This window comes from Mycteria americana, chromosome 10 (assembly GCF_035582795.1).
Source record: "Mycteria americana isolate JAX WOST 10 ecotype Jacksonville Zoo and Gardens chromosome 10, USCA_MyAme_1.0, whole genome shotgun sequence".
NCBI classification, from domain to species: Eukaryota; Metazoa; Chordata; class Aves; order Ciconiiformes; family Ciconiidae; genus Mycteria; species Mycteria americana.
Genome location: NC_134374.1, coordinates 19248044 through 19268714, shown reverse-complemented (window position 1 = coordinate 19268714; position 20671 = coordinate 19248044). Strand labels below are relative to the sequence as shown.

Here is a 20671-nt window from a genome sequence, read left to right as displayed (position 1 = left end):
GAACAAATGGCTTCACATCTAGAAATACGTTTTAAAGTGAGACAAGGCCCTGGGTAAACACCGGCCAAGAGCTATAAACTATTGTTATAGAAGGTGAAAGCCAACTAGCCTTGGCCATTGGGTTGGCGAGGAAGAGCATAGTTAGACACTCCGTTCTTCATAGACTGAGATGTAGCCTTGAGGAAGCTAACCCCTGAAGGCTTTGAAATTAAAAATGATGAAAAAGGAGAAGTTTTCATTACAAAGGAGGACAGCATAACACAGCTATAGAGGCAGAGCTTCAAACAGTGCTGCTTTAAATCTGCAACAAAGCCAGCAACTGCACAGGAAGAAAGCGAATCTGCGCTTCTATTCATCCTGCACCATCAAGGGCAACACGCAGCTCGCCTTTCTGTGCATCCCGGCCGGTTTGTAAGAATGAACTATTTTATCTCAAGGAAAGAGACATTATCATTAATTGACTTGCATAGTGCTTTTCACTAATGGCTGGGCGCTGTAAAACAGAGATACTGTAATCATGCCGAGAGTTTGAAAATTAGCAAAGGTCGCTGGACTTTATTTCCCCCCGAAAAGCGGGTAAGAGGTGCCACCCCTCGGGCCCCGCCAGCTGGCAGCACCGCGTGGCAAGCGATGGGCAGGCTGGGGAGACGCAGCGCACCCGGCCCCGGCCAGCGGCTCAGCGTTGCCTCTCTGCGCTGGTTGCCTTCGCTCCCCACCGCGCCTCCGCAGAGCCCTGCGCAGGCAGGGGTGGCACTGCCCTTGCGATGCAGGCCCCGGGGTCTCTCCAAGCACGGGAGCTGCGGCAGGCGCTGCGGGAGGTTTCTTCTCCCGTTGCCCGTGTGCCCCCTCCCTTGTGCGGCAGCCCCGGTTTCCCGGCTTTCCCGCAGCTCGCCTTCCTGTGATCCCAGCGACAGAGAGGTAACTGGACCTCCTGCATGCTTGCAATATTGCCCCCCACCACGTCAGAGTTTGGTATTAATTTGAGAAGCCATTTGGGTCTTCTTTTTCAGGATTTATTATTATTTATAAAAATAATAATAGCGTATATAATTATTCTATAATATAGCATATATAGATTATAGTATATAGTTATATAGTATATAGTATATAGATTATAGTATATAGATTATAGTATATATAATTATAGTATATAATTATTCTATAATGTAATTATTCTATTATATAATTGTTCTATTATCTATAATTATTCTATAATTATTCTATAATATAGAATTATAGAATATCTATATCTAATTATCTAATTATCTCTATTATTCTGTAATATAGAATAATTATATAATACATAGCAATTATTTTGAGGGTTTATTGTTAAAATTATAATAATTCCTTAGGCTCTGTCAGCTCTCAGAGTCACTTCAGGGATGGTCTGAGGGGTTCAGAGGCTTCTTGGTTTTCCCATAGGTTGGGGCAGATGAAAATCAGAGCATCCCCAAGGCTACTGTAACTGAATCTTGTTCCGTGTTACCCCTTGCACGAGCTAGCAGAGAGCACGCCTGAGGCGGTGCAGCCCAATAAGCCTCCAGCCTGACTCGGTGCCCGCGACCAGCAGCAGGGCCGGACCTTTGCGGCAGCCCAGCTCTGTTCAGTGAAGTTGCTTGCACCTCGTGTGCTTTCAGGGACACCTTTCCCATCTTCCCTGAAGGCCAACATGTTCCCAGATAGCATGAAGGGTCCTTAATGTAACATAAGATCAGGTCCAGGACACTCCATTACCAAGGAGATACTTAACTAATGTTCTGCTTGTAGTAGGAGGTCACAGGAGATTTATCTGAAGAGATGCACATAGAAAGAATTAGCAGACAAGCCATTTCACAACCTCTAATACCCTCACCTTCTTAGTTGCTCAGCTGAAATGCCTTCAGGGACACGTTTTACAGGAGCTCAAAAGTGAACTGGAAACTGCTTAGATCACACAACTTGTGCATTTTAAATAGCAGTGTAAAATACTGTGCTTTACAAAAGCACACTGTGGTACGGAGCGATGAAGACATGCTCGGAGTGGCGATGCTGGAAAAGTTGCAGGAAGTACAATAGAAAAAAACCACATACAGCAAAACAAATCTGTGACTTACTAAAGTTTATGATTAAAATTTAAAGACTGTTCAAGTTTTATTCCCCATAGCTGCTACTCCCTGGACAAGAAGAGACAGAGAGAGACTGACCTTGAATAATTAAGCCGGTCTGTGGCACCAGATCAATTGCTGGTATTGGCAGAACTCCACAATCAGGCATTTTGAAATGCAAGTGTCAAAGTGCATGTAACTATGGGGCTTTTGGTGCAAAGCAGCCAATATAAAGGAGAAGAGGTGAAGAGTGAGAGAAAATAGAATGTGGAGTTTTGAGCACAGTCATGGGGGAGGGATGGGAAAAGTTTCCATTTCCTAACTCTAACAGGGCAAAACTCGCAGCTGACAGAAACCCGGCATGCTTTTTTTTGCGCCTGTAACCTTGTAGAAGTCACCTGGAGCAAGCTGAATGTCTCCTGAGTACCTTAAATCCATCACCAGTTCTGGAACAGACTCTGAGCAAGTACCAGTCAACAGTTTAATTGAAAATAAACTTTGTAAATCCAGGGAAACATCTCTGTTCACCACCAATTACTGAACAAACCCAAAAGCATTTGAATCCAGGTAGGCATTCCCAGACGTGGTAGGCATTTTTGCTGCTGCTTCTGCACTCCCTCGGATCAGATAGCACAAAGGTGACCCACCAGAATGGGATGTGGTGAATTTTACAGCAACCAAGAAAGGCTTTATATTACTATCAGCCGAGAAAGACTTTGTATTAATTTCAGGAGCCATGGGAACTCCTATTTAAATCTCTTCCCAATCCCTTGACCTACAACTGTGTACGTGGAAGAGCAGCATCAGGCAGACGAGATAATCTTTCTGTTCCAAGTGCAACAGTGCTGGAAGATGCCCTTGATACTGGCTTTATTCCTAAGGCTCTCTGCCAGACACTTCTACCCAAAATTCAAGACCCTTTAGGTGGTCTTCCACGGAAGAGGCAAAGGATAGCGTGTTGAGAGGACTTTTCACGCACAAAGGCCCAAGGTCCCACGCACCCCTGCCCAATGGCTCTCTCCAGACATGAGGAAGGTGGTAAGGTGTTGGCACAGCCGTCACAAGGCGTCGAGGACTTTTCTGTTCCCTCGTGCAGGGTGGCCTCTTCAGTGTCTGCCAAAGAAGAAGAAAGCACAGTAACAAGGCAAGGGAGAAGACATGGCCATTTCACTGCCAGTCCCATAGCTTTTATAGCAAGTTTTGCGGTGCCTCGTGTTTTCCAGAAAGCTCCAGCCCCTGGAGTCCTGTGATGAGACAACATCAGCTTCCCTATATGTAGTTTTAGAGCTCATAGTGAGTTACAATTTCCAGTTTTCTCAAGTATATCTTAAGGCTCCAAGTTCCAGGAGGAAATCAAAAGCAACCCAAATATATTAAAAAATGAAGAACATCAATTCTTAAACCAAACCATTATCTAAAAGACTTTTTAATCAATACATGGGGTGGCCATTCTGTAGTGATCTGAAGACCTGGCTTAAAGGAAAGTGTGGGGCAATGAAGAAAGCACGATTATGGGCAGCTGCTGGCCAGATGGGCTGGGGAGGGAGTAGGAGGACAATGTCTTCCTGATGTTCTCCCAACCCATGACTAGTCTTTCCAAGTACGGGGAGGAGCCTGTACCCACTCCAGCGCAAATACAATGGAAGGCAGGAGGCAGTTAGGAAAGTGAGGAGAAGAGATAGAAGAGTTTCTCGAGACTTACAGGGACGGCTGCTACACCATCCCCACGCTACTCCAGCTCCCACTACTGCCGGCATATTACAGGCCTTTCATTGCCTTTGTTCTCCTCTTTCCATTTCACGGGCTTTCGGTTCATGCAGCTTCTACGACAGAGTGAAAGGGAATCAGCAGCCCAGGCTCCCCTCCTCAGTGGTAATGCTTTGAAACTTTCAAAGAACCCAACTCTTTCCCCACATCCCTGTGCTAATATGCACCGACTCTGCTCTTGACGCACTCCATTGTAAATGATGTATGAAATGAAATCTCCTCGCTCGTCTAATGCGGAGAAGAAAGGCTCTGTAGGCAATGCTACAACATTCCCGTCTGGAGAAAAAGGCAGCAAAACCTCAGACTCCCTATGAACGATTTTTTTTTTTTCCTTAAGTTGTTGCTCTTCAGTGTTGGTGTTTCTCCCTTTTATTTTTTTTTTTACTGAGAGTGGGGATTTGAATTCAGATTTCACAGAGAAACCCAAACCACTTGCATAGATTTCTAAGCCTTTTGCAGTGATTGTGTGACTATCCCCATCCCCTCGTCAGAGGGAATAGCAGCGGTAAACTCATTAGCCCCACAAAGCAGCAGAGGGAAAAGAATGGCTTAAAACTTGCGGGAGGGAAGAGGCTGGGTGCATGGGGGAGTGGCAGTGGATGTTAAGCTTGATCTGGATTTGAGCCCTCCTTCCAGTTTTATATGAAGCTGTTTCAAAACCAGAACGTATCAGCAGTCTCCAAAGGGAAAAGGGATCAGCGCGGACCGGGAGCCGTCGCGGGAGCAAAGCCTGAAGGTCAGCAGTTTAAAGCAGCAAATACACCACGGGCTGTTTCCAGGGGCAGGACCAGATGATGGATTAGTTGAGGGCAAAGGGAAAATCACTGGGAGGGAGAGCGGAGAAGGTGACTGAGACATTGCAGGAGGCACAGGGAGAGTATCTGCTGGTGATAAATAGTCATGTACTGCTTGTGAAGCCCTTAGCATGAGTTTATTCCAGACGGCCCAAGCTCAGCAGCTCCTGGGCTCAGTGGGACCCACGTGCCCTCTGTGTGTGCGCTCCCAGCTCACCCCTGTTTCCCGTGGAGCTGCCCCAGGGCTTGCTGCCCTGCTTTGGCCAGGCAGCGCCTGGCTGGGGAGGAGACTGGCTGTGCTGGCAGAGGACAGGCAGCGTTAGAGCTTCTCCCCAGTGCCTTTTGGCGAGAACAGGGTAGGTCAGCGGTTCCTGCTGGTTCCTGCTCTCCCCACATCCACAACAGATACCTCATCCTCTCCAGTATGGCACTGATGCTATGGAGATGATCAGGCAAAGCTTTGCAAGAATAAGAGGATAACAAGCCACGCTGTATGAACCCAGACACAAGGACCCACCTGCAGCAGGTCCCACCTCTTAGGCCAGCTGACAGTCCCCATACTGATGGACTTTTTGATTTCCTCTGGCCAAAGGAACGTATCCAGGCACTGACTGCCCTTGTCTCCTCTGCAGCCAGGGCTGAAGGACACCCCGTCCTTTGGGCTGACACACGTTTGGTCTGCGCTCCCGGCGCTGCTCCTGCACGCTGTGGGCACCGTGCTCCGTTTGCCTCGGCCGTGCAATGCCTCCTGCACGCTGCCGTCACAGCGCTGCTGCCACAAGCAGTAAACTCTGCTTAGACCTTATGAAGCTTTAGTAAACTTCTAGGGATGACATTTTTATAGCTGACAGATGAGCCACCTTGATGGATTATTAGACACGGTTAGCCATCCTTGCTAGACTTTACGTTACTAATGAGTTTTAGGGGCTTTGCTTTCATTTTTCTTTCCCTTTTGTTTGTTCTGAGCAGCAACTTTCAGAATGACAAACCAAAATGCTTCAAGGCAGCAGCTGGAGCTTGAAATTAATAATAAAAAGTAGTTGAGCTGATGTTTGGTTGCAGAGTCATGCTAGCAAATGTGTGTGTGTTTCCTACCACTGCGGTACTCGCGAGCGACCTGCTTTGCATCCCCATTTGCACAGAGCCGCCCCTGGGCCGGCACATCAACGCTGCCAGGGCAGGCAGGTGAGCAGAAAAGGGTCCCGGGGCTGGAAAGAGCCAAACAGCTCAAGAGGAAGTTTCCCTGGGCACCACTGAGGCTGGTGACAAATACGAACGATTCCATAGGGATGAGCTCCCCTTGCCCGGCGCCGTGCGGACCCTGCCCCCTGCCATCGGCCTCGCCCTGCGCAGCGCTGCCCGCTCCCGTGCTGCTAATTGCAGGGAGATCGCATCCCTCAGCCCCCGAGGCACCCACTTTTATCGAAATACCGGAGACACGCTGCTACACCTGTAATAAATCTGCCCTTTTTAGATATAGGAAGCTGTGTGAGTTAAAAGTCTTTAAAAAAAAAAAAAAATCAAAAAGCCTGAAAGCCCAAAACCTTTGAATAGGCAAGCAGTTCTGGCATGAGTTCAGCTACAGTTGACCTCCTTACTCCCCCTTATTCATGAAGTTAACAGCAAAAATATCCATGTTTATCTGAGAATGTCACCATTATTTCATAAAGCTGCTTTATTTCCCTTTCTCTTTCTGTATTAGAAAAACTCCCCAACATAAACTGAACATTTACTGCAGGCAGATTTTCTTCTCATTGTTCAAGGATAAGATGTGAATGGGAACGGCAGGAGGCCAGCTATTCTCTAGCTATATAAAGTGAAAACGATATTTTGAAGAAGATCAAAACCAGTAGCAAGTATTCAACCACTTCCACGATGTGTCACATTATTTTGGCTGCAGACAGGTGACAGCAACACAGCACTTCAACCCTTGTGAGCAAAATGAGATGCAACAGTTTTTAATCAAACTCTGCTCAGGGAACATAAACCAGAGGAAAGCAGACCAAATAATGAGTGATTCTTAGGCAGGTTTACTTGAGCCGTGATTAATAATAATAATAATAATAATAATAATAATAATAATAATAATAATACTTTGTATTCCCAGACTTTGCTTTATCCTGTACTACTTTTGAAGCAGTGCCATCTTATTAAAAACAAACAAACAAACAAACAAAAACTATTATTCCCTTCGTAGGACTTCTTTGACAGGGACAACTCTGACAACTAAATAGCAAGGGTGCTCGTAGCTGGATGCCTTGTGCAAGGCTTGTAGCCTTGTGTAACGTCAGGGAAAACTGAACCCCTCTGGTGTTGCTCTGCAGGCTGCAGTCAGCTTGTGGTTACCCTTTTGCAAAGGCATCAAAACAAGCACATTCAGGAGTTAAACCTTCAGGAAACTGCACACGGCATTTCCTGGCTTGCAAATTCCTCCTTCTTTCAGGGCACGAACGTATTCTTGACGTAGCCATCCTTCCTCCTATTTGGTACCACAGGTGGTAGCTCAAGCAGGATAAAGCTGCTGGAATAAACATCTCAGGAGGCTCAGTCCTGCAAAATGTTAACTGCATGGTAGCTGCTCTGTCAGCAGGGAGTTTGCTGTTTGAGGGATATTGATGGACGCCCCAGGGCGGGTTAGCGCAAGGCGGACGCTGGCTGTGCTGCTCTCCATGACAGGGCGCAGCAGTGAGGACCTTGTCCCTGCGCCGTCCCCAGGACCAGCAGACACGCAGGAGCGGAGCTTTGCTGCTTGCAGGTATTTCTGGCCACCAGGAATCTGCTATCGTCGGTCCAGGAGGAGAGAAAAACGGCAAAGCCAAGCAGAGGGGCTTAACCCAGCACTGCACCCCTCCAAAAGTCTCCGGAAGACTCTGGGGTGGCACCGAATAAACCACTAGCAAGGCACGGATCAGCGCGCAGAGGGGCAGGAGACAACTCACTGCAGCAGCGGAGACAGACCCAGAAAGCTGGCTTTATAAACAGAGCTCTAGGGGCTCTTCATGTCACACAAGCCTGAAAGGATGCTGCCTCGGAGAGCCACCATTTTAAGCTCATAAAATTCATGCAAACAAAGCCGACACGTACCATACAAGTTCAAGCAGAGCACTCGAACCCTCCCTGCCCGCAAGTCACCACTGTATTCGGGGGGGGGGGGAGATTTCCATCTCCCCACAAGGAAAGGGCTGGCGCAGAGCTCCCCTGGCTCCCGGCGGGTACCCGCGCGATGCCGTCCCCGCACACGGGAACGTCAGACATGCCCACGCAGGCAGGCCTGCCGCTCACCTCATGTCAGGCACGTCGAGTCAGATTGAGCCCAGAGGGCACTGTCCAATTATAAAGAAAACCTGAGAAAAGGTTTAGAGTTGGAGAGGGGCACACAACAGCTTTACGTGCAATTGCTCAACCAAGCCCATAAACTTTGCAAACCCTGTTCCATTATAGTCATGCTAATAATAATCGTTAATCAGTTATTTAAAGTCATTCACATGAAAAGCTATGAGCATTTTTTTTTTTTTTTGAGCTAGTATAAATCAACCTTATAGGCAAAAGAATAAATACAGGGAGACAGCTGTACAGATCACACTGTCACACCAATCACTGCTTAAAAGCACACACTGTAAATAGCAGACAAAATTCACCCCCAGTGGAATGCCATTGACTGCACAGGCTGGAGCTGCAACAGGGATAAATTGGCCTATCAAAAATACATAAAAATTTAGAAACAGAATTCAGTGACGTGTGGGAGCGATTTGTCACAGCTATGTCACTTAAAATGACATTATCACTTGCGAACTCATTAAATATTATGGGCTCCGTTAAGATTCCTAAGGGGCCAAACAACAAAGGAGGCGGCAGTGGTTGCGTGGGGCAGGAGGGGCTTCGCACACCGGCCCAATGGCCAGGGCCGCCAGCTACTCACCGGGTCCTGAGCCGAGCCCGGGGACGCGGCCAGGGCGCTGCGGGCTGGCAGCCCTCGCCTGCACCAGCAGCACGCGGCCACGCGTGTCCCTGGCAGTGCTGGCAGGAGCGCAGGGCATCGCCACCAACCCACATAGCAGCAGTGCCGCCGGCTCCTCGGACTCATCTCACAAGCGGGAGAGTACCGTCCATCGCAACAACGCGGTGCTCTGGGAGCCCAGTCCGTCCTCGACCTGCTGATTTCTGTTGCAGCATCCCAGCTCCGTGACACCGCCGCAGCAATGTTGCTCTAGCTGGCTTTCCATTTTCAGCAGCTGCGGTTTGCAAAATGAGCCTTGCAGGGAGTGGGAGGGAGGAAAAGAAGACATCTTTTTTGTGCGGTTCTCATGGTGTTACCATGATCTCAGACCTTTAGAAAATCATCAGGCTGCTTCATAGACCACTCATCAGCGGTAGGAGCCGAGCACACGGTGGTGTCTTCACAGCTGAGTACGGTATTTAGCTACAGTAGGAGTCATTAGGTTCAGTGCATGGGCTCATCGGGGAGTATTGCAGAGACATTGTGTATCACAGTATGCATTTAATGACAATAATCATGTTTTCATGGAGATGGGCTGAGGAATTTTGCCCTAGTCTGGAAGTGTCCAAACTCAGCAGTTCTGCTCAGGGACCCGGACTGGGGCAGTCGTGCGGCTCAGGATGGCGTCACCGATGGTCCAGCCGCGCTGGCCCAGCTGCAGCGAGCAGACGGCTTGGGAGAGCACACCCCGGCCGAGGCAGAGCACGCCAGAGGAGGGGAGTGGTCGGGATGCAAAGCCAGGCCGGCGGAATAAAAGAACAAGCAACTATTTTCTCCTGGAAAAAAAAAAAAACCACAACTTGCTAAATTGCTTTACCAGGATTTGATTATTGCAGATACCAAGCAAGGCAACGTCAGGCACAAAACATTTGTGGGAAGCAATTTTATTAGGGATATCAATATAAATAAACAGAGGGATTTTTCCCAGTGTGCTTCCACGCTTGTTTTGAAAGGCTCTTTTCATTGCTCTCACAATAGCTGTTGATCGTATTCTCCCATTCTCTCACGCAGCGTCCGTGGCAGTAGCACATGGGTGCACCGACTTCTGACTGCACATCACCGTGTTTTGGTCCAGTAGCTTTGCAATTTCCCTCCTCTTATTATTTTTTAAAATTGTTAAGGGCAGCAAGTACACAGGAGCGCAAATAGAAACGTTGTCCCTTCAGACGTCGGCGGGGAGATCTGACACCAGCGTGGGGACGGGTACCCCGTGCCCTGCCCGCCGCCGGCGCAGGGGACAGCCGGGGACCCTGGGCACGGCTGCTGGCGTACAAACGGACCACCTCCAGCCCAGGCAGCCGGGGAGCGTTCCCTTGATGCGGTCACAGGCTTTCACCTAGAAGAGAGGGGGCAGGAGAAGCCGTCCACGTTTCATGTAATCGAGGTGTCACGATGCATTAGTCTGGAGATGTAAAAGAACAACAATTGCATCTTAAACTGTGATAGTTAATTTATTATTGCAGAACTGAAAGGCAAAGTGTAAGAAGGTTTGGGTTGGTTTTTTTTCCCACCCTGGATAGATTGTTATAAAACAGATACATTAATCTTTTTTTCTTTCCCCCACGGCTATCAAAATAAAAAGCTACCAGCAGAATCAAGAAGAGAATTGTAGGTCTCATGACAACTTATGCCCCTGAAAAACTTCACCAAATATTTCTAGCAGGAGTTGCTAACAAACTCAAACTGTATGACTGCTTGTTGTACTTCTGCTAATCCATGTTTTTACACATTACCGTACCTAATCCCTGCCTCTTAAACCAGATTTTATTAAAATTCGTTAGCAGCGCAATGAGCAATAGTTATTTGGGCTTTTATCCATTTCTTATTCAAAAATCCCAAAGCATTTTCCATGCATCTAGTAGGCCTTGTAGGCAAGAGCTTTTATCCCCATGCGACTGAAGGATGCACCGAGGTAGTAAAACTTGGTGCAACTTAAATAATGTCATACATGAACAGGCAGCTTTCCTCCCAGCACTCGCCTAACCCACAAGAGGCTTTTTGCTTTGAAACAGCGAGCGTTATTTGTTTTTACATCTCTCCTCCTCCCTCCTGACCACACCTTACTCCTGAAAGAAACAAAAATATCCCAGAAATGACTGATTTCTTGGGAGAAGTACAGAGAATTTTGTTTGCTTCTCAGCTGTTTATATTTCAAACCTCTGAGGATGGTGTCAGTAACACGCCTTTCACGCCCACGCCTGCCGTCGAGCCCGATGGCGGGCTCCTGCGCGCTGGCTGCACCAGCGGCGCGGGCTCGGGTCTGATCTCCCACCGGCACAGCGGGCCGTGCCCCTGCCCCGCGGGCGCTCGGGAAAGCGATGCGGGTTGGGTGCTCTCTGTGTAGCCTAAATGCCGGCTCGGATGTGGAAGGGAGTTTGATGTATCTCCAACCACTTGTCCCTTCTCCCGAAAAGCTGGGGACCACGTTTCCACAGGGCGGGTGCTTGCAAGGAGCCACTGTGGCTCAGCCTCTGTCCATCCTACCTGCGCTTGCCTTCCCTGAGCACCCAAACAAGTGCAGCCCAGATCACATCGCTGCAGTCACCTCCTCTTAATATAAGCTTCTGGACAACACTACAACATAACCAAAAGAATTAAAAGAAACACAACTAAAAGAACTAAAAGAAACAGCAAAACTAAAAGAGGGTAGATCGAGACTAGATATAAGGAAGAAATTTTTTACGATGAGGGTGGTGAAGCACTGGCCCAGGTTGCCCAGAGAGGTGGGAGATGCCCCATCCCTGGAAACATTCAAGGTCAGGTTGGACGGGGCTCTGAGCAACCTCATCTAGTTGAAGGTGTCCCTGCTCATTGCAGAGGGGGTGGACTAGATGACCTGAAAGGTCCCTTCCAACCCAAACTATTGTACGATTCTAAGATAAAACCCAAATGCATTATTTCTTTCATAATCAGATTCTCTCTTTCCAAAACCAGGTATATCCAACCAGCTCCTGCATGGCAGGCAACTACAGCCCGTTAGCATCGAGAGGTGCTTTGAAATGTTAGTGAATCATTTCCATACCCAATGGATTATGCTACTAATCAAATCTGACATATGACTAGCCCGAATACCTAGGCCTTATTTGCAGCTGGAAACGTATTGGGCTTATATTCAAAAACAACTTAACCAAGAGGCGGCCTTTAGATTAAAGACGAAGTAAAGTGTTTTTCCAAATTTTTATTACTGGCTGTGGGTAACAGGAAACTGAAATATATTAGTAAAGTCTGCGCAGCTACAGAAGGTAAAAGCAGCATAAAAGCTATCACACGCCGCTGGAGGGTGTGGGAGAAGAGTTGGTCCTTGGACTACGTTTCAAAATCAGACACTGATTTTTGAAGAACTCGGCCAGTAAGATAAAAAGGTGGTAAGCACGGTACGCACAGGAGTGCTAACGTGGAAATTGAACCAGAGGCCGTTCAGTGGGGCTCTGCAATCTCGACCCTGCCTCCCCTTGTGCCCATCAGTCTAACGGCTGCCCCGTACCACCTCACTTGTCTGCTAAAAACTGTGCGTGTAAATTGGACATACTGTTGGAAGCAAATATGGCAACTTTGTCCATAACGGAAGCTCTCCCAACATTAGGAAGCAAATAACTTCAGAAAAGGACAATTTGGGTCTGTATACATTGTAATTTTATAGGACTGCGGCAAAACAACTGCAGAACCCAAAACGGCATGTTTCCTGATTCTCTCGATGTGGTTAGAGTTCGAGTTCAGCACTAAATTAAATCAGCTATCACAGGCTGATGTTCCTCTCTCAAACATATAGGTATGCACAAATATACATTCCTGCCTAACCACGCATATGTGCCCACAGCCCCTATGTGCACACCGATCCACCCACCTGCAGAAGAAAGATTTTTTGGATGCTCTGCTGCGACATTTATTGACAAAGTCCCAGGGGTATCGCACCTATTCTTTTTGGCATTACCCATGTAATGCAAGATATAAAATTCTCAGTAGATGTTCTAAGTTTGTATTTAATAGACCTGGAGGCTCTGAGTGCCTTTTTCACAGATTGCGTTCCAGCTGTCTGCCGATATTTGAATGTGCAGGTCTTGGTCCCATGCTGTGCAAACAGGCAGCCTCCCACGCATTTTGTGTACCAGGAGTAATTTATGAGTCTATCTGTAAAGGAAATAACAGTGCATTAAGAAGGGGTTATGTAAAGCTCTGAGATTGAGAAGTAGCTCAGTTAACTCAGTACAACTTCCCAACATCACCGTTATGTTTCAGCTGATTTACAAATACAGGAGGCCTTCAGCTGGTGATTCATATTCCTTCTGAAGCAGACGGGGGAAAAAAACTATAATAACTGTCTCTACATAAATCTGATGTCACTGAAAGGCTCCTACCTTGAAACCTCATATTCATTAACCATCTTTTGCAAATACGAGTGTCTGAATTGAACTGCAAGTCCCAAGACACCGTGGGATATTCTGGTACCAACCAAACAGAGGAAAAAATAAAATAAGAGGCGCTGGCCATTTATTTTCAATCTCACGCCGCAGGGATTTCTTCCAAATTGCCATTTAATGCAGATCCTACAGGCAATGCATTGGAATCCACATAATAAAAGCCCAGGCGGAGCGGCCGGCACCCCTGTGAGGAGCAATAGAGGAGCGGTGGGACTGCAGCGGGGCTGTCCCGCCTGCCCCCGCCTGGCAGGCAGCCGACGGGAATGCGCTCCCACCCGGCACAGAAAGCCGGGCTGGGGGCCTCTGGTTGATCAAAACAAAAACAGTCATTTGCAGCACTTTTTTTTCTTCCCCCCCCCCCCCGCCAAAGAGGAAACCAGCCTGTAGCTATCAGAGACACCTGTTTTGAAGACCTGCACGCAAACCATTTCAGTCCTGCTTTGCAAACCCAGCTAGCAGATAATGGGGTCTGAGCAACAAAACCTTCTTTAATTACAGAGCAGGTTGTATTTAGCAGCCTCGCATCGCTTCCCGATTGCAAACAAGACACAAAATGCAAAAGTTGCAAGCCGCTCAGCTTAACAAGTTCAGCATTATTTATTTAATGTCCCTTAGAATATGAATATTTAAAGCGGAAAATGACCTCTAAACAGAAGAAAGGTATCAAAATCCATATGTGCCACCTCTCCACCCAGAGGGCAAGCTGAGTTTGCTGCTCAGCTCAGGTCAAAGGGAACCGGAGCAGAGGCTTCATCCTTCATCTCGGTAGCTGGCACCCCAGCCGTCATCGTCGTGGCACCGACCTACAAAAAGAATCTTTCTGCGAATCTGCCTATAAACTGCTTGTGTCTGTCATCAGCTTGTAGCCACTTACAGGCAATAGAGAAGGTGGGAGCAAGCAAACAGCGTCTGGTACGAGGCTGCAGCCAGAGGTCCCGTGCTTGAGGCTGATGCTTGGGTACGTCCCCAACACGCTGCAGAAAAGGAGGTGGCAGGGTCTGAAATTTCGGCAGACGGCCAGGCTGCCTGGCCAGCCTTTACACCATTATGGTGCTCTGAAGGCTGTCTTGAACTGTAGGATGAAAGATTTTATTCCAAATGATGGTTTTCAAAAACATTTCTCCCCACCTTACCCCAAACTAGTGCCAGCATCAAACATTTCCAGTCTCACAAAAAGAGTTCTTTTTTTTAAGTCTCTCCCTGTTTTCTTGAGACTATTACTAATATGTTATGCACCATTTTTGCAGGCATCTCTATAAAAAAAATCTCAGGGACAAAGATCTAAACAAAGACGCTGATAATTCTTCCCGATGGGTTGGATTTGAAAATTTCAAGACAAAGCCAACTGTGGGCGTGGCATTTTTTCTACATTTCTCAGCTGACAACATTGCCGGTCTTGAGGGGTTTCTCGGCAGCTTTGGGAGTATCTCCGAGACCCATCGGAGACGGCTATCACAGCAGGGTCAGCCTAACCCTGTGCAGCCGCGGCTGCACCACGGGGCCAGGAGCACCGGCACCACCGCCCGCATGGGACTGCGTCATCGCCACCGTCACGCAGGCCAGCGATGTCAGGCGAATGGATCCACGTGGATCAGGCTCATCTGGAAATTAGAGATAATAATATTTTCCTACCTCACAGGCCCATTACAGGAGATCTTCATTAGCGCTGGAGAGGCAATCAGAACATCACCATGATGAGTGCCATAAAAAGCTGTCCGTGAAATGTGTCAATCAGCCAGCCAGCCAGCCTGAGCCGAGTCCTACCCTCTCTCCTCCTGTCACACAAGCAAGACAGCCCAGATTTAAAAGCCAAGGAACTGTCTGCCATTTTCTCTGGTATTTTAGCCACTGGGACACAAGCTTTGCCAACTGTTAGCACCTAATGTTGCAACCAGCACATTTCAGCTTCAGCTTGTGAGATTTCTGGCATTTCACTTAAAAAGATGCTGCATTCCTAAAAAAAGTGCTTTTTGCAATGGAAGCTTCTCATGAAAAATGATTCACACCCGTTTTTCACCAAACTGTGTTGAAAGCAAAAAAAAAAAATTAAAAAGCCAAGTAGAAAGCAGCAAGCAAGCAGCGCTGGAAAACTCCCTGGGGAGATGAGACCCTGGCTGGTAGCAGAGCAGTGTGACAGCGTGATTTGCTTTGGTGTCTGGTTTGTAGGGCTGGGGCCTTCACGAGTTTCTCCATCTGGCCAGGAAGAGCTGAAATAATCATCACCAAGTGACAAGGCTACACAAAAACTTTCCCTCTGGGAGGTGAATGCATCGCTGTTTGGTGCAGGGATGCTTGTGCCACCCGCCAGAGTGGCTGGACCAGGACCAGGCTGGGCTCTGGGACGGCTCCGTTCTGGGCTCACGGGTTTCCAACAGCTCCTCCAGGAAAGAAGCACTTCCCAAATGCGTTTTCACCTCACGACCGAAATCCCAGCTCTGCCAAGCTGTCAGTTTTTGCAAGCAGCCCCAGCACCCTGCCCTCCTCCTTGTACTGACAGCTCAGGGTAGAAAGGAGATTTCTGGGTGCAGTCTGACAGCAGGCCAACCTGAAAGCTGGAAATCAAAGAGGACAAGAAGTAGATTCATTATAGACTAATTAATCCAGCAAAAGACTCATGGACAAAGGTTGATGACATTCACTTCAGGATAATTTTGAAATAAATATGAGGATTCACAGAAGAAAAAAACACAGTTGGGAAAAGATTATTTTTGAAGCATAAATATAGCTCATTTCTAGACCCCCTCCTCCACATATCAATTAATGAAGCAAATCATCCGTCTGAATCAAAGATGTGGGAGAAAAACATAGTTATGTATTTGAACTACAAAAAAATTAAAGGATTTAAAATGAAACATATAATTAGCCTGTAGGACTCTCTGCTGTAGGTTATTGAGGCAAAAAAAAAGCTTACTAACTTTCAAAAAAGGACTCGACAGCTACAAGAATAGCTTCTGCTGCTCTACAAAAGAGGGGGAAGCGCTGTTCTTCTAGAGATAGGCAGGTCCAGCCAGCGCCCAGCTCCGGGCTACAGGGTTTGTAATTCTGCCCCCACACAGGCTCCAGCCCACATCACATTTTGCCCAGCTTCGTGCTCTTTTACTGTTTTTAATTTTGCTATTTTTTTAGTCTACTTACACGTGCCTGAGCATCTCCCTGCCCGCCCCGCAGCGCACTGTGGTCCCAGCCCCTGGCTGGTGCAGCTCTCCACGCACTCGCAGGAGCCGCCTGACTTTCCCTGGACCGTAAGGGAAATTAGGAGAGCACACAAACATCAGTGAACAAAACCGTTCATATGCTGGGTCCTGTGTTGATGCTAGCCGGTGATTGCAACCGCTGAACCTCCATCAAGGATGCTGGCTCTCAGTCCCCTGATATCAGGCAATCAACAGATAGCAACAACACAATGCCCACCATATGAGGGGTTTCATTCACTGGTGTTTGTGCTCCTCTGATTGAAGGCAGGCAAGAAGCACTACACATGGCTATTTTCATCAGACCCCGGTGCTGCAGGACACATAGCTGATGAGCACCAGCTGGCAGCGGGAGGATGAGTTCCCACCAATTAGCTGTATGATGATGCTCTGCAATCTCCTCTGAAGCATCTGGCACGGGCCACAGGCAGACCCGGCTACGGGATGAATTGGTGCTCTGCTGCACTGTGGCAACTCTTACGTTATTAAAGTTTAGATTGAAATGAGGAGTTCAATGTCACATCTACAAGCCCAGCCAAAGACTGGGCAGATGCTGCATATATAAACGCATGCAAGGGTTAATATTACTCTGGACAAGGCTGACACTAGCTTTCATAGATAAATCGCAAGAACATCCCTTAGCGGGCATCTTTTTTCCAGAGATTATCACTTGCATAAACATGAAATACCTATGGGTCACATCTGAAAATCCCTCTTTATCATTGCTATTTATTTGCAAATGCAGTCGCTGGGAGAGACCCCGGGCAGGACAGGCACCACTTATCTTCCACCAAGACTTGGATCCATGCCTAAGCGTAAGCGTGTTTGTGTTGCCGCTACTTGCGTCGACGCAGAAGCAAGTGCAAAATGCCATCGTAGGCAGCTGGAAGCATTTTCATGCACTCTTGTACTGCTGAAAACAGCTACCCAAAGCAGAGGGAAAACTCCTACTTGGTGCCTGCTGATGAAGTTGTCCAAAACAGGCAGGTCTCAGCATAAACCAGTTATCCTCAAATAAATGGCCATTCGACATCGCTATAGGTGGAGCAGAGGTTTCACCAGCTCAGTTAAAAATTTACGAGTCAGTTGATCGTGATCTTAAAGAAAAGAAAAGGAAAGAGAAAATTATTGCCTCACAAATAAGATCACTTTGACTAAGTTACTTGCTTCCCTTCAGAGGAGATTTAAGGTTTTTCTCTCTTCCTCTGCAATCTGGCTCCCTTTTGAAGTTAAAAGAAAGGAAGGTTCAGGGGCTTTTTTATTTAAGAAGAAAAAAACCCTTCTCCTCTTTGAAAATATTCTTCTTAGACAATTGCTGTCTCAAATTTTAACAAATACTCACTAATTTGCACCTTGTTCAAAAGCCAAACGGTAACTTTGATTTTTTTTTTTTCCCTACTGAATGTTACTCTGCCTTTCTTTGTCTTAGTGGCAGACGGGACATTCTTAAGGAAAAACTACCAGCCCTGTTCCAGATTTCCACAATTTGTTATATAATTTCTTAACAGGAGCCATAAGGCCAATTGGAGGAAAAAAAAAAAATCTTTTAAAAAGAAGAAAGAAAATAGATTTTTTTACCCATCTTCTTGTAGATGAAGTGGATGAGACTAAAAAAGGCGTTTCGTTTGAAACATTGTATTTAGGTCCAAAAAAAAAAGCCGACAAGGTGTCCCTGCTAGGAATTTCATTCACAGGGACCAGACAGAGGAAACCAAGAGACTTTATTCAAGGACAAAGAGAAAGGAAGTTCTGAGAAAGATAAGCTCGATTTAAAACATCCTCTTTTTTTTTTTCCCCCAGCCGTATAAGAAGGGACGTGGGGTTTTGTTTTCCCGAGGAGGAGAAACCTGCATGTTTCAGGTACGGCGGGTGCGTGAGTGACGGGCAGGACGGGGAGCAGGCAGGGAAGTGCTATACGTACGTCTCCCTGCAACGCTGACTCATAAACATGATAGGGCTTTAATGATGGAGCAGTATTTTAGGAACCAGGTACGCAGGGCTGCTCAGCCTGCTCTGCGTTGCTCCAGCAACAAAGAAGCTCATCCGAGCGGCCAGCGAGATTTCCCCTGCGAGAACGACCCCGCCAGGATCCCACTGCCACGGGTAGAGGGGGTGGCCAAAAACATGGGGAGCAGAGACGGTCGGTGCCTTGGTCCTGTTGCACTCGAGGGTTTGCAGCGGGTGCCGCGGCACGGCCGGGAGCAGCCCCGTCCTCGCAGCGCTCAGGGACCTGCATCTCCTTACAACTGTCCCATCTGGAGAGGCCGGCCCGTCCTCCCGCTTCCCTGGGACCACGGACGTGAGTCGGTCCTCCAGACAGATTAATGCGTAAGTGAGTCTCTCTCCATCTCCTGCCGTGCACATGCATAGGCACATGCACCAGCGTGTGCCGTTCATACATATGCATGCCCACGAGGGAAGCATAACGAAACGCATCCAGCCTGTCCTTTCCCAGAGGCAGCAGATCCTCCCGCGGCTGCTCGTGATGGAGCACATGCACCAGCTCCCCCGCGCCGCCGCCAAACCGCACCGACAGGCACACCAAATCTGTCCTTTCCACTCTCCTCCTCCTCGGTGGGCCGACAGCACCTCAGCCTCCTGCCCAAATCCGCTGCTCCGCAGCTGGAGAGAAGCCCCGAGGCTGCTGCGTGCAGGGTGAGCATTGCTCGGGGCTGCGGGGCCTTCAGACCAGAGGGGAAAGGCGAAGGCAGCAAGCAAACAAAGTGAGTGCAAGAGCTCATAAAAGTTAAAGGTGGTTCTGGGAAAGACGGGCTGATTTTTACACCAGGTGCTGGAGCTGGGCAGGGGAGAAAAAAACTAGATGGTTCTGGGGAGAAAAAACCAGCCTCTGGTTTGTTGTTATTTATCAGTTCATGAGCGCTAGTGTATGCCGTGGTGGGTGTGTTTGCACATCTCTAATCAGCTAAACAGTTTGTATGTAGCCCTGGAAGAATGGCAAATTAACCCAGGATTCTGGTGCTGGAGACATTTTGTACTGAAAAGATGCATTTGGTGGCAGACTCACAGATTAGCTCCTGGATCGCACATTTGCATCCAGGATGTTTTCTTTCCAATATAAAGCCGGTGAAAACAAAACCAAACAGCCAAACACCGTTTCCAACAAAAATAAATGGAGCTTAAGCATCAAAACATATCTGCAGATTTCTGCTATTTGCTTATGAAAAATAAAAACAAAAGTCAAAGCCTTCAATAGCAGACTTTCAGGTCTTTTCAGCTGAGAACATCATTTCATTTAGAAGTTTCCTCCAATTTTCTAAATGCTTTCAGGCGAAAATCAAACCAAACCTGACCTGAATGGCCTTTTCCTTTTTCTCTTCCCGTTCCTCTTGTCATCGAAAATCCCCCCCGAGACCGCCCCCACCAGCTCTCAGCTCTCCAGGCAGGCGGCTGCTCTGCAGCCCCGCTCAAGGACGCAGAGCCAAGCCCAAGGCGTTTCCACGGCCCCGTTCCTCACCTGCACTCAGACGCTGCCTAAAACGTCGCGGCATGGCCAGCACTGGGGCCAGCCTGCCCCTGCCTGCCTCGGTGCATCTCTGCTTCTCTCCCCTGCTGAAGAAGAGGGGCTGCACTTTTCTCCAGCGTGTCTTAAGCTGCGTCGTCCCGGTGAGGACGCAGCAAAGCAACAAGCACCAACAAGCCCCAACAAGCCAAGGAGCAGGAACACGTGCATCCGGTCAACCCCTTTCATGAATAACTCAATAATGCCATGCAAACGAAAAGTACTCTGCATTAATATAGCTTTGCCACGATGCTATTACAATAAAGATAACGGACACGAGGTTGAGTTAGCACCGCGTTAGGGAGCAGGTTTCAACTGCATCTCGCTTCATTAGCAGCCGCCCCGTCCCTCATGCAATCATTAAAGGTGCACTACAAAGCTATAGATGTGTGCGGGGGACAGGGATGGGGCGAGCGGGGCAGAGCATCGTTCCAGGGACCTGTTTCTGCTCCTTCAAGATGCACAGTGGGGTCACCACTGTTTGCTCTTTCCTCCCTCTATTCTTTCCCTGCTTGGTTGACACAGATTAGAAAACCAGGTTTTAGATTTGCTGGCCCAGATTGTTCCTTCCTCCTCCCCAGCCATATTAAAAGCCACAGGAGGGTATTTATGCGAGGAAATCTTTGCAGAGAATCCCCTGCTCATTCCCTGCAGAGCACTGGGTTTGTTCTTCCCCAGCTCCATGCAGCAGAAAAGCTGCTTTCAAACCTGCCTGTGCAAAGACAGCTGCGCAACCCCCGGCAGTGATGAGGCCGCTCCCGCCGGAGCTGGGACGAGGACATGCCTGCATTGCCCCCGCCCTGGCCGTGTCCCAGCCCCGCTTTCGGTGGCACGTGGGGTTCCCGTGGTCCCGTGGGGGAAGGCGGCTGGGGGCTGCACCGCTCTCTCCCCAGCACGTGG

At 48.2% G+C, this 20671-nt stretch overlaps 1 long non-coding RNA gene across 1 annotated transcript; it reads right to left on the bottom strand.

Moving 5' to 3' along the window:
* Nucleotides 1-11131: 11131 nt before the first annotated feature.
* LOC142414964 (uncharacterized) lies at nucleotides 11132-13983 on the bottom strand. The gene is made up of 3 exons (XR_012777256.1): nucleotides 13935-13983; nucleotides 12487-12770; nucleotides 11132-11216 (listed from the first exon to the last, which is right to left on the bottom strand). It is a non-coding gene; the product is annotated as an uncharacterized LOC142414964 (long non-coding RNA).
* Between the last annotated feature and the right edge of the window lie 6688 nt (nucleotides 13984-20671).